We start from the raw sequence: 13,076 nt of genomic DNA on the forward strand, positions 1-13,076 counted from the left end.
ATAAAGTGAATCAGCTATATGCATACGTATATCCCCACATCCCCTCCCTCTTGCGTCATATCCCCACATCCCCTCCCTCTTGCATCTCCCTCTCACCCTCCTTATCCCACCCCTCTAGGTGGTTACAAAGCACTGAGCTTATTATCTCCCCGTGCCATGCAGCTGCTTCCCAGTAGCTATCTATTTTACGTTTGGTAGTGTATATATGTCAGTGCCATTCTCTAACTTCGTCCCAGCTTACCCTTCCCCCTCCCCATATCCTTAAGTCCATTCTCTATGTCTGTGTCTTTATTCCTGCCCTGCCCCTAGGTTCTTCAGAACCATTTTTCTTTTTAGATTCCATATATATGTGTTAGTATGTGGTATTTGTTTTTCTCTTTCTGACTTTTCACTCTGTATGACAGACTCTAGGTCCATCCACCTCACTACAGATAACTCAATTTCGTTTCTTTTTATGGCTGAGTAATATCTCTCTCACACTTTTAAAATTTGTTTGGTTCTTGTGTTTCGGTGGAGTGTTTTAAAAGTAAATCCAAGAAATAATGTCATTTCATCCATGAATACTTCACTTTTTCTCTCTAACAGATAAGCGAAGTTTTTATTTTTAAAAACATAGTGGTCATGTCACTTTTACAACTAAGAGATTTACAGTAATTCCTTAATACCATCTTATACCAGTCCATATTCAGATTTCCCCAATAGCTTCAAAAATATACTCTTCGAGTTGATTCATTTTAATTGGACCCAAACAAGATCTAAATATTATATTTGATGATTAGGTCTCTTAGGGCTCTTATATTCTAGAACAGTCACCCCTCCTATTGCTAAAGTATAATTTTCAAAAGGTAAAATCATTGGGCTTCCCTGGTGGCACAGTGGTTAAGAATCCACCTGCCAGTGCAGGGGACACGGGTTCGAGCCCTGGTCCGGGAAGATCCCACATGCCACGGAGCAGCTTAGCCCGTGCGCCACAACTGCTGAGCCTGCGCTCTAGAGCCTGCAAACCACAACTGCTGAAGCCTGCACGCCTAGAGCCCGTGCTCCGCAACGAGAAGCCAACTGCAATGAGAAGCCCGCGCACCGCAGCGAAGAGTAGCCCCCACTCGCCGCAACTAGAGAAAGCCCGCGCACAGCAACGAAGACCCAATGCAGCCAAAAAAATAAATTAAAAAAAAATTAATTTTTTAGAAAAAGGTAAAATCATGACTTCCATGCAAATACAGAACGAACAGTCCTGTGCTCTGCTGGTCTGTGTTGTTTTTTTTAAAATAAATTTATTTATTTTATTTTTTAATTTTTTTGTCTGCGTTGGTTCTTCGTTGCTGCACGCAGGTTTTCTCTAGTTGTGGTGAGCTGGGGCTGCTCTTCGTTTTGGCGCGTAGGCTTCTCATTGCGGTGGCTTCTCTTGTTGCAGAGCACGGGCTCTAGGCGCGTGGGCTTCAGTAGTTGTGGCGCACGGGCTTAGTTGCTCTGCGGCATGTGGGATCTTCCCGGGCCAGGGCTCGAACCCGTGTCCCCTGCATTGGCAGGCAGATTCTTAACCACTGCGCCATCAGGGAAGCCCCCTGGTCCGTGTTTTTGTTGCATGCCTTGAAGTCAGTCCTTTCGCCAAGGAGTGCTAGTCACGTTATTTGGAAATGGTGTTAGGGATCACACCTGGAGCACTTTGGAGCACTTTTCTTCTAGAAGTTGTGATGGATCATCAGTGAGCCGTCCAGTCATCTTGTGACCGGGATATGTGTCTCTTGATAGTTATAGTGTGTAGGCATGAAACTAGACAACTTCACAGAGGTCCTTCTCATGTCCTTAAATTCCAACCATTGAGTTAGTTAACCAGATTTAAAGTGGGTGTGTATCATTGGTACCAATGTCTGTAGAACAGGCATGGACAAGGGAGTTTTTAGATCCTTAATCATGAAATGTTCTGATAATTTAAATACTGAGTAAAGCTAATGATTTTTGTTTTCCTTTTCCCTATCACTTTGGTGAGTTAACTTTACAGAAGTAGAACTTAAAATAAGTTTTTTTCCTCTTATTTTTCAGGTGAAGAGATTATAAGTCTACTGAATGAAAAAATTTTTCTTAAAGTTGCATATACTCCAAGAGAAAATCCCAAATGTTTTTATATTTTGCCTAAATACAAAATTTAAACAAGGAGTTTCCCCAGAAGGTAAGATAATTGTTTTTGATTCTGTTTTATTGTGTAATTTATGCAAATATACTGTATAAGGGGACATTCGAAGATGGATGACAGCACGAATTTTAGTTTTGAAGATGTGCATATAGTGTCCTGACTTTTAGGGATTCTTGACCCTCCTGTGTCTGGTTTTGAGATGCTGTGTTGTGGAAAAGTTACTTGGTCTCTCCAAGCCAAAGGGTAATCCAAATAGAACAGGGACAGTCATGCATATGTAGTGAGGAACATGCCGTGTCTCACCCGTGGGGAATAGGTGAGATAGGCTTATATGTGTTATGGCCGCCATCAGAACACATTCCAAGTAGAAGCTGAAAAGGGGGGGAGGGACTTGTGCCTCCAGCTGTAGTAGATGCCCCTAAAAGGTTTGCCCATTGCAATCTGATTAGGTGCTGGATAAATTACAGTAGGTGCAACTTCCCGGGAGCACTTCGGTGCTTAAAAATTAAGCTAACTCTTCAAAAGCCAAAAGAGAAAAAGAAAAGAAAAGAAACAGTGAGTATTATGATAGCACTTTTTTGCCCCTTGCTGAAGAGAAGATAAATCCTTTTCAGAGCAAAGCATACTCAGCGTAGGCCCTCAGGATTTCTGTAGATTATGTTTAAGCAAGCTTCATTCTATATTCAGGACACACACCATTGTGAGGAGCTGGCAGAATTAGATACCCCAAGGTCTGCAGGTATTGGATAATCAGATGCAGTATATATAATAATGTATGAAATTTTTGAAGAAATACAAAATAGAATAAAAATTAGTGACGAAAACCAAGGTATCAAAATGATTCCAAGTAGAACTTTCAGAAATGAAAAATAAGTTGAAATTAAAAACAATATATGTGAATTAAATAAATTAAACATGGCTGAAGGCAGAATTAGTGAACTGGAATATATACCTGAAGAAATTATCCAGTGTGCAGCATTGAGAGATGGGAGATGGAAAGTGAGACTAGAGAAGTGGAGGGTAGGATAAAAGTGTGCTGTGACTGTGTAGTTGGAATCCCAGGATGGAAAAGTAGGGAGAAGGAGGAGAGGCGTTATTCGAAGTGTTGGTAGTGTTGACTTTTCAGAAACCAATGAGAGAGAAATCCGTAGATTTAGGAAGCACGCTATTTCCTGAACAGCATGAGTAAAAGGAAACCCACACCCGCACACCGACATTGTATAACAACAAAGACAAAAAGACCTTAAGCCAGAGGCAGAAGAGAGATTACCTACAAAGGAGTGTCTGTTAGGTTGACACCGGATGTCTAATTAGCATGAATAGAGGCCACTAGAGAGTGGAGTAAGTCCTCAAAGTGATGAGAGAATATAAACTTCAGTACAGAATTGTGTATCAGGTATATTTTACAGAAAAACATCAGTGTTTTTATGTATTTGGTAATTGTTAGGCTAGATTATTTGGACTACCTGCTATCCTCCCATCCCCCACCCTGTGGAAAACAATTAAAATTGTTGGATTAAAGAAAAAAATCAAGGGCTTACCTGGTGGCGCAGTGGTTGGGAATCCGCCTACCAATGCAGGGGACACGGGTTTGAGCCCTGGTTTTGGAAGATTCCACATGCCATGGAGCAGCTGAGCCTGGGTGCCGCAACTACTGAGCCTGTGCTCTAGAGCCCGTGAGCTACAAGTACTGAAGCTCGAGCGCCTAGAGCCCGTGCTCCACAAGAGGAGAAGCCGCTGCAATAAAAAGCCCGTGCACCGCAACGAAGAGTAGCCCCCGCTCTCCGCAATTAGAGAAAAGCCTGCATGCAGTAACGAAGACCCAGTGCAGCCAAAGAGAAAAGAAAAAAATCAGAAAGACTGACAATATTGCAAGGAAGTTTTAAACCAAAATATAACAAAGGAAGAACCCAGAAAGGTAATTTAAACACCATAGGATGGAATCTGCCTTTGCCTTAAGGACATTTGCTGATTTGGACAAAGTGGGGCTTTGATTTCTGAGTCCTTGCCGGCCTCGGAAGTGAAGTCCTCTCAAGGTAGAGAACCTAAAGGGGGCCCCCCTCATATTAAATGGGCTCTGAAAGTCTGTACCCTCAGAGGCAGGGTGAGCTAGAAGCGTACCTGCCTAACTCCATCTTTGCCCCCAGCTTTTTACTAAATGTAGCAGGAGAAAAGGGGGAGAGTTATGGCTATGGATCGGCCTTTGGGAGGATTTGTAGCCCAGGTTCATATTACTTCGTAGCTCAGGGAAATGAAGCATGAATTTAAGGTTTTCTGGTTTGGTAATGCCTTCAGGCAGCAATGGGACCAAACATAAAACCTCTCTGGAGGAAGTTACCATCATCCTAAAATGCAGAAAACACCTATGACTATTTTTTAAGGATGTTGATTAGCACACAGACAAAACTGGACAAGCACACAAGGGAATAAGGCACCATGCACGAAAACCAGTAGAAACAACCCTCCCAAGATTTTAGATTTGGGGATTATCAGAAACAGACTATTGGGACTTCCCCGGTGGTCCAGTGGTAGGACTCCACGCTCCCAGTGCAGGGGGGCCCAGGTTCTGATCCCTCGTCGGGGAACTAGGTCCCACATGCATGCTGCAACTAAGAGTTTGCATGCCGCAACTAAGAAGTCTGCATGCCACAACTAAGAAGTCCGCATGCTGCAACTAAATATCTCTCGCGCAGCAACTAAGACCCGGTGCAGCCAAGAATAAATAGTAAATAAATAAGTATTTTAAAAAAAGAAACAGACTATTAAATAAGCATACTCTTTATTTTTATTTACTTATTTTAAATATATTTATTTATTTATTTTTGGCTGCACAGGTCTTCATTGCTGCGCACGGGTTTTCTCTAGTTGCGGAGAGCGGGCGCTACTCTTCGTTGTGGTGTGTGGGCTTCTCATTGCAGTGGCTTCTCTTGTTGTGGAGCACGGGCTCTAGGTGCACAGGCTTCAGTAGTTGCGGCACGTGGGCTCAGTAGTTGTGGCACACGGACTTAGTTGCTCTGCCATGTCCCCTGCATTAGCAGGTGGATTCTTAACCACTGCGCCACCAGGGGCGTCCTGTGGCTATTCTTTTCACTTCTGATTTTAGATTTTTATTCACCTGTTCCTCCCACCCCACCCCCTTCTTTTTGGTCCCCCCCCCGCCGCCACCCCCAGTGGACTGTGCCCAGTATAGACATGGTCTTGTTTGTTGCTTGACTGATTGTGCAAGTATCCGCTGCTCTCCATGGATTCACATTGTCGCTTTTTTCCAGACCAATAGAATTCCAGTGGTGTGTTGGTAAATGTTTAATATCTGGCTCTCTGGGAGAGTCAAAAACCTCCTGGCCACGGGGCTTCCATGGTGGTGCAGTGGTTAAGAGTCCGCCTGCCAGTGTGGGGGACACGGGTTTTATCCCTGGTCCAGGAAGATCCCACATGCCCCAGAGCAACTAAGCCTGTGAGCCACAACCACTGAGCCTGTGCTCTAGAGCCCGCGTGCCGCAATTACTGAAGCCCACATGCTCTAGTGCTCGAGTGCTGCAACTACTGAGCTCACGTGCTGCAACCACTGAAGCCCACGTGCCTAGAGCCCGTGCTGCACAACAAGAGAAACTACCAGGTTGAGAAGCCTGCGCACCGCAATGAAGAGTAGCCCCCGCTCGCTGCAACTGGAGAAAGCCTGTGCGCAGAAAGGAAGATCCAATGCAGCCAAAAATAAAAATAATAATAAAAAAAATTTTTTTAAGTCAAAACCAAAAACCAAACAAAAGTACAAAAACCTCCTGGCTTGTAGCATTTGTCGATTTCTACAGTGCTAATGCTTCTGTCATGTCCAACGTGAGCTACCAGTGTGATGCCACTTGAAGGTGGCACTGGGAGAGGCTCACGGTCAGCTCCCATGAGCAAGTGAGCCCGTGCTCTGTGGCAAGGTGACCTTGTCTCTGTTTCCTTCTCTCCTTTGCAGTCAGGAGACTGAGGAGAAAGTGTGCCAGCCCCTGTTCTGGGCTCCTCATGGGGTAGCTCAGTTCAGCCTCACAGCAGCTCTACGTGGACGGCGCTCCTGGTCCCCCGTTTACAGGTGAGGACGCCAGGGCACAAGAGGTCACGTCACACAGCAGAGCCAGGACCTCGGTTGTGAAACTTTTAAAAAGCAATTGGTCAGACAGGTATAGGCTGCATTTCAGATCCTCATTTTCTCTTAGCAACAGTCTCTACTGCAGAATGTTCTTTTCTGAAGGGCTCTGTCCAAGGACCTGCATGATCGTATGGACAGCATTTCTCTGGAAGCTGCCTTGTGTCCGATGGTTATACTAACCAGAAGAAGTAAATGAAGAGGTAGTTCAAGAGGAACTTGAAGTTCCTCTCATTTGGCTGTTGGATAAGAGTCTAGAAGATGCTGGTAATACTTTGCTTGGCATTCCAGACAGACTGTGGAGGCTGTTGTCAGGATGTGACGGGAATCCTTGTGCTGTGTTGCATCTCACATATAACCAGAGACGTCTCAAGTCAACACGCCAGTTCTGTGAGCCAGTAGCTTGTTCTAAAGATGCGCTGTCAGTGGCGGGCCTCTGGGTCATCTAGGGAAGGAAAATTAGCCTTCCTGTAGGTGAGGGCCAATTAAGAGGATGCTAGCATCTTTTTGGAGAGTAGTGCATAGTTGTTGGGATACAAGAAACGTTTGGAAGGGACTTCCCTGGTGGTCCAGTGGTTAAGAATCCGCCTTCCAATGCAGGGAACACGGGTTCGATCCCTGGTTGGGGAACTAAGATTCCACATGCTGCGGGGCAACTAAGCCCACACGCCACAACCAGAGTGTAGCCTGCTCGCCGCAACGAAAAGTCCTGAGTGCTGGAACTAAGATCCAACGCAGCCAAAAATGAATGAATGAATAAATAAGTAAATATTAAAAAAGAAAGTAAAGTCATCTTGAAAAGTTTGGAAAAGAACTATGCAGTATTACCTGAGTAACAGTTCTAGAACCAGTTTAAACCAGTTCCTTAGGCAGTGAAATTAGCTGCGCCTAAACCAATACCATTGCTATGAACTCTTTAAGGGATACCACTGATGAGATTACGTATTTCTTAAAATGCACGGAAGCACAGAAATGTTGCTACACAAGAGATTTTTGGTTTAATGGCCTAGGTGTGAGCTAGTGAGGCACACAGTCAATCTAAGTGAATGACTTTGAGAGTAACCTATTTTTATTTCAGGTGTCAATGGTAATGTAAATAGAGGTTCTCAGTTGCTGGTCTGTATGTAATGTTGGTGAGATGAGCAAAGGTGAGCTTTTCTTAAAACTGTATTTTTTTAAAGTAAGACATAATCCTCAATCCTGATATTATGGGTTTCTTCTTTTGATATTGGAAAAGCCATTGTTGTCTGAATTGAAGGTGACTGTAGATGACAGTTTATCCTTTCCTCCTTTTTTTAAAATTTAATTTAATTAATTTATTTATTTTTGGGAAGCCCCTTTGTGTCTGCTTTTCTTTCTCTCTCTTTCCCTCCCTCCCTCCTCCTGGCTTGGGAGAGTGAAAAAGTTGGCAACCCTGTTAGTTTTCTAAATTAAAAGAAAAGAACTTGGGACTTCCCTGGTGGCGCAGTGGTTAAGAATCTGCCTGCCAGTGCAAGCGACATGGGTTCAGTCCCTGGTCCGGGAAGATCCCACATGCCATGGAGCAATTAAGCCCGTGTGCCACAACTATTGAAGCCCGCGCACCTAGAGCCCGTGCCCCGCAACAAGAAAAGCCACCGCAATGAGAAGCCTGTGCACTGCAACGAAGAGTAGCCCCCGCTCACCACAACAAGAGAAAGCCTGCGTGCAGCAACAAAGACCCAATGCAGCCAAAGATAAAATAAATAAATAAATAAATTTATTGGGGAAAAAAAGAAAGAAAAGAACTTAACCAGCCTGTGAAATCCCCGTGTCTTGGAACGTTGAGCTGGGCTGACTTTAGCACACAGGCCCTGGGGTAGATAAGTTGGGGCACCAGATTCTGCAGATGGGATGGGTTCTCAGAGGCCCTTGAGTGTCTTACTCTTTTTTACAGGGTGGAAATCCCGCCTAGACTTTCTCTTTTATGATTTAGGGGTAAATAAGTAGATGTTAACTTAGTTTATTCTTTCAGACTATAAAAGGTATGAATAAGTGAGTAGCATGATGATGATTATTTGGGTGAAATTTTGGTTTTATTTGTTGGTCAAGATTTGTTCTGTGTGTGCTCCGGTGCTGTCTTGTGGAACACATAAGATGTATGACCATCCCCACCATGAAGGAACCTGCAGCCTGTGGGCTGGTGTGTGCAGACCCAGGCCTGGTGTGCAGTGCTGGCATCACGCAGAGCAGCATAGTGTGGGCGCTCGGCGCATGGAGGCCGCCTCGGTGCTGCTGCGGTGAAACCAACCAGGCTACATGGGGGCCTATCAGTACTTCATTCTTTCTTATTACTGAATAACATTCCATTGTATGGATAGACCACATTTTTTAAAAATTTAATTTATTTTATTATTTTTGTCTACGTTGGGCCTTCGTTGCTGTGTGTGGGCTTTCTCTAGTTGCGGTGAGCGGGGGCCACTCTTTCGTTGCAGTGCGCGTGCTTCTCATTGCGGTGGCTTCTCTTGTGGAGCACAGGCTCTAGACATGCAGGCTTCAGTAGTTGTGGCTCACGGGCTCAGTAGTTGTGGCTTGCAGGCTCTAGAGCGCAGGCTCAGTAGTTGTGAAACATGGGCTTAGTTGCTCCGTGGCATATGGGATTTTCCTGGACCAGGGATTGAACCTCTGTCCCCTGCATTGGCAGGTGGATTCTTAACCACTGCACCACCAGGGAAGTCCCTTCATTGTGGTTTTGACTTGCATTTCCCAGATGGCTAATGGTACCGAGCATTTTTTTGTGTGCTTCTTGTCCATTTGGATATTTTCTTTGGAGAAATGTCTATTCAGATCCTTGACTCATTTTTTCCTTAATTAATTAATTTTTGGCTGTGTTGGATCTTCGTTGCTGTGTGCGGGCTTTTTCTAGTTGCGGTGAGCGGGGGCTACTTTTTGTTGCAGTGCGCGGGCTTCGCATTGTCATGGCTTCTCTTGTTGCAGAGCACGGGCTCTAGGCACGCAGGCTTCCGTAGTTGTGGCACGTGGACTCAGTAGTTGTGGCTTACAGGCTCTAGAGCTCAGGCTCAGTAGTTGTGGCGCACGGGCTTAGTTGCTCTGTGGCATGTGGGATCTTCCCAGACCAGGGCTCAAACCCGTGTCCCCTGCATTAGCAGGCAGATTCTTAGCCACTGTGCCCCCAGGGAAGCCCAGATCCTTTACTTGTTCTAAAATTTGTCTTTTTATTATTGAGTTGTTAGAGTTTTTTATATATTCTAGGTACAAGTCCTTTTTTAGATATATGATTTGCAAAAATTTTCTTTTGTGAAAACGTTCTCCCATGGTGTGGGTTGTCTTTACACTTTCTTAAAGGTGTCATTTGAAGTACAAAACTATTTTTGAGGAAGTCCAAGTTATATTTTCTATTGTTGCTTTTGGTGTCATATCTAAGAAACCATCGGCAAATACATGATTTTTTCTTCTAAGAGTTTTATAGTTTTAGCACTTAAATTTAGGTCTTTGATCAATGTTGGTAAATCTTTGTATACAGTGTATAAGTAAGGGTCTGCATGTATTCTTTCGCATGCAGGTATCTAGTTGTTCCAGCATCATATATTGAAAACACTGTTCTAACCCCCATTGAATTATTTTTTCACCCTTGTCAAAAATCAGTTGACTGTAAATCTGAGTGTTTATTTATTTTTCAATTAATTAACTTATTTTTGGTTGCATTGGGTCTTCGTTGCTGCGCACGGGCTTTCTCTAGTTGTGGTGAGCGGGGGTTACTCTTCGTTGTGGTGCGCAGGCTTCTCATTGTGGTGGCTTCTCTTGTTGCAGAGCACGGGCTCTAGGGTGTGCGGGTTTCAGTAGTTGTGGCACATGAGCTCAGTAGTTGTGGCTCGCGGGCTCTAGAGCGCAGGTTCAGTATTTGTGACACACGGGCTTAGTGGCTCCGCGGCATGTGGGATCTTCCCGGACCAGGGCTCGAACCCGTGTCTCCTGCACTGGCAGGCGGATTCTTAACCACTGCGCCACCAGGGAAGCCCATGAGTGTTTACTTCTTGTCTCAATTCTATTCCATCAATCTACATGTTGTTCCTTAGGCCTGTACCACATTGTATTGTTTACTGGAACTTCGTAGTAAATTTTGAAATCAGGAAGAATGAGTCCTCCAGCATTGTTCCTTTTCAAGATTGTTTTGTGTGTTCTGGACCACTTGCATTTCCATATGGATTTTAGGATCAGCTTGTCACTGATTTTTAAAAACTATCCTTGATATATTAATTACTATGCTTTATTGTTTGGGGAACACAGTCTGCAAGATAGTGGTCTTTTGGAGTCTGTTGAGGCTTCCTTTATTGGTTTAATATGTGGTTTATATTTTTAAATGTTACATGGTGTTTTCAAAAAGAATTTGTATTCTCTGTCCTTTGGGTGTAGAATTTTGTGTCTCTTTTATAGCTTGAGCTTATTAATATTATTCACCTTTTTAACATTGCAGCTGTAAGAAATAATACAGAGATATCCCTTGTACCCTTTGTCCAGTTTCCCTCAGTGGTAATATTTGGCAGAGTTATAGTAGAAAAATCACAACCAGGAATTGACATTGATACAGTCCGCTGATCTTACTCATACTTCCCGAGTTGTGTTTGTATTGTGTGTGCAGGTGTTTAGTTCTATAGTTAGTCATCTGTGTGGCTGTGTATCCACCATCAAAGACAAAGTGCTGAACAGTCAAAGCCACGAGGATTCTGTTGTTGTGCTTTTACGACCACACTAATTTCCCTCTCTCCACCTACCTGCTTCTCATGCCACTAATTTGTCCTCCATTTCTAAAATTTTTCATTTCAAAAATGTTATATATAAATGGAATCATACAGTATGTAATCTTTGGGGATTGGCTTTTTTTAAAAAACAAAAAGTTTATTTATCTATTTTGGCTGTGCCGGGTCTTAGTTGTGAAACAAGGGATCTTTGTTGCGGCATGTTTAGTTGAGGCAAGTGGGCTTCTTAGTTGCGGCATGCAGACTTCTTAGTTGCAGCATGTGGACTTCTCAGTTCCGGCGTGCATGCAGGATCTGGTTCCCTGACCAGGGATCAAGCCCATGCCCCCTGCATTGGGAGTGAGGAGTCTTACCCACTGGACCACGACGGAAGTCCCCAGGATTGGCTTTTTTTGCTCAGCAATAATTCTCTAGAGCAGGGGTCTCCAAACCCCAGGCTGCGGACAGGTACTGGTCCATGGCATGTTAGGAACCGGGCCACACAGCAGGAGGTGAGCGGCAGCGGGCGAGTGAACGAAGCTTCATCTGCTGCTTCCCGCCGCTCCCCATTGCTCGCATTACTGCCTGAACCAACCCCCCCACAATCCGTGGAAAAATTGTCTTCCACGAAACTGGTTTCCGGTGCCAAAAAGGTTGGGGACTGCTGCCGTAGAGACTCATCCAAGTTGTTGCACGTATCAGTAGTTTGTTCCTTTTGGTTGCTGAGTCATATTCCATGGTATGGATGGACCACACTTTAGCGTTCATGTGTCAAGGACCATCTGGACCAATTCCAGTTTTTGACTTTTTATTTCTCTAGAATAAATGCCCAGGGCCAAGGCATTTTTCATATATGGATTTCTCTCAGTTGTTGCAATAAAGTTTATAGAAGTTGAACAATACTATAAAATGCCTCTGTCTTTGTGATGGTTATATATTCTTGTCCTCTTGTCCCTTTTACTTGTTTATAACATTCTTTGCATCTCACTTTATCTTAACTTTTAGTTTGTCAGACGTAAAGATTGTGGCTCAAATTTATTTTGGTTCACATTTGCCTTGTGTATGTTTTTCAGTCTTTTCATTTCTACCTTTTTCAGTTTTTTTAAAGTGTGTCTTTTGTTGGATATTGTTTTTTAAAAATTAAATCTGAGAAAACTCTTTTGCATTGATTAGTTTATCCCATATTCAGTTGTTGAAATTATTATTATATTAGTACTAATTTATTTTTTAAAATTTATTTTTATTGAAGTATAGTTGATTTACAGTGTTGTGTATTAGTACTAATTTCTCCATTTTGTTTCACATTTTCATTTACTAATACTTTTGCTTTTATTTCTCCTTTCCTGTTTTCCGTTGGGTAGATTGTTTTGTTTTTGTTTTACGGCAGATTAAAATTACACATTCTAATTTTTTTGTGTGTGTGTGACCTCCCTGAACTTAAGATCTTTTGTCATGGGTATTTCTTCTTCTCTCTTTTTTTTTAAAAATATGTATTTATTTATTTATTTTGGCTGCGTTGTGTCTTAGTTGTGGCACACAGGCGCTTCATGGCGGCATGCGGGATCTTTAGTTGTGGCATGCTGACTTCTTAGTTGTGGCATGCGAACTCTTTTTTTTAATTTTAATAATGGTTATTTATTTATTTATTTTTGTCTGCGTTGGGTCTTTTGTTGCTGTGCGTGGGCTTTCTCTAGTTGCAGCGAGCAGGCTACTCTTCGTTGTGGTGCGTGGGCTTCTCATTGCGGTGACTTCTCTTGTTGCGGAGCATGGGCTCTAGGCACGCAGACTTCAGTGGTTGTGGGTGCATGGCCTTAGTTGCTCCGCAGCATGCGAGATCTTCCCGGACCAGGGCTCAAACCCATGTCCCCTGCATTGGCAGGCAGATTCTTAACCACTGTGCCACCAGGGCAGTTCCACATGCAAACTCTTAGTTGCATCATGCATGTGGAATCTAGTTCCCCAACCAGGGATCGAACCCAGGCTCCCTACATTGGGAGCGCGGAGTCTTACCTACTGGACCACCAGGAAAGTCCCAGGTATTTCTTCTCTGACTTTTCAAGCTTAACAGTATCTCCGCTTTCCTTCAGTAAGACAACTA

At 43.6% G+C, this 13,076-nt stretch overlaps 1 protein-coding gene across 8 annotated transcripts in view; it reads left to right on the top strand.

Annotated features, from left to right (window-relative positions):
• Positions 1-13,076, top strand: part of PPP6R2 (protein phosphatase 6 regulatory subunit 2) — an 83,417-nt gene that overhangs the window by 14,626 nt on the left and 55,715 nt on the right. For 6 of the 8 annotated variants that reach the window (XM_027108142.1, XM_027108139.1, XM_027108131.1 and 3 more), the window contains exons 2-3: positions 2,044-2,170; positions 6,096-6,209. The gene's annotated coding sequence lies outside the window, so the exon portion shown is untranslated. Of the gene's footprint in view, positions 1-2,043; positions 2,171-6,095; positions 6,210-7,341; positions 7,412-13,076 lie in introns of all 8 variants that reach the window. The other 2 variants (XM_027108132.1, XM_027108133.1) reach the window with 2 other exon arrangements.

This window comes from Aethalodelphis obliquidens, unplaced genomic scaffold (assembly GCF_003676395.1).
Source record: "Aethalodelphis obliquidens isolate GAN/ISIS:26980383/991018 unplaced genomic scaffold, ASM367639v1 scaffold8, whole genome shotgun sequence".
Taxonomy (NCBI): Eukaryota; Metazoa; Chordata; class Mammalia; order Artiodactyla; family Delphinidae; genus Aethalodelphis; species Aethalodelphis obliquidens.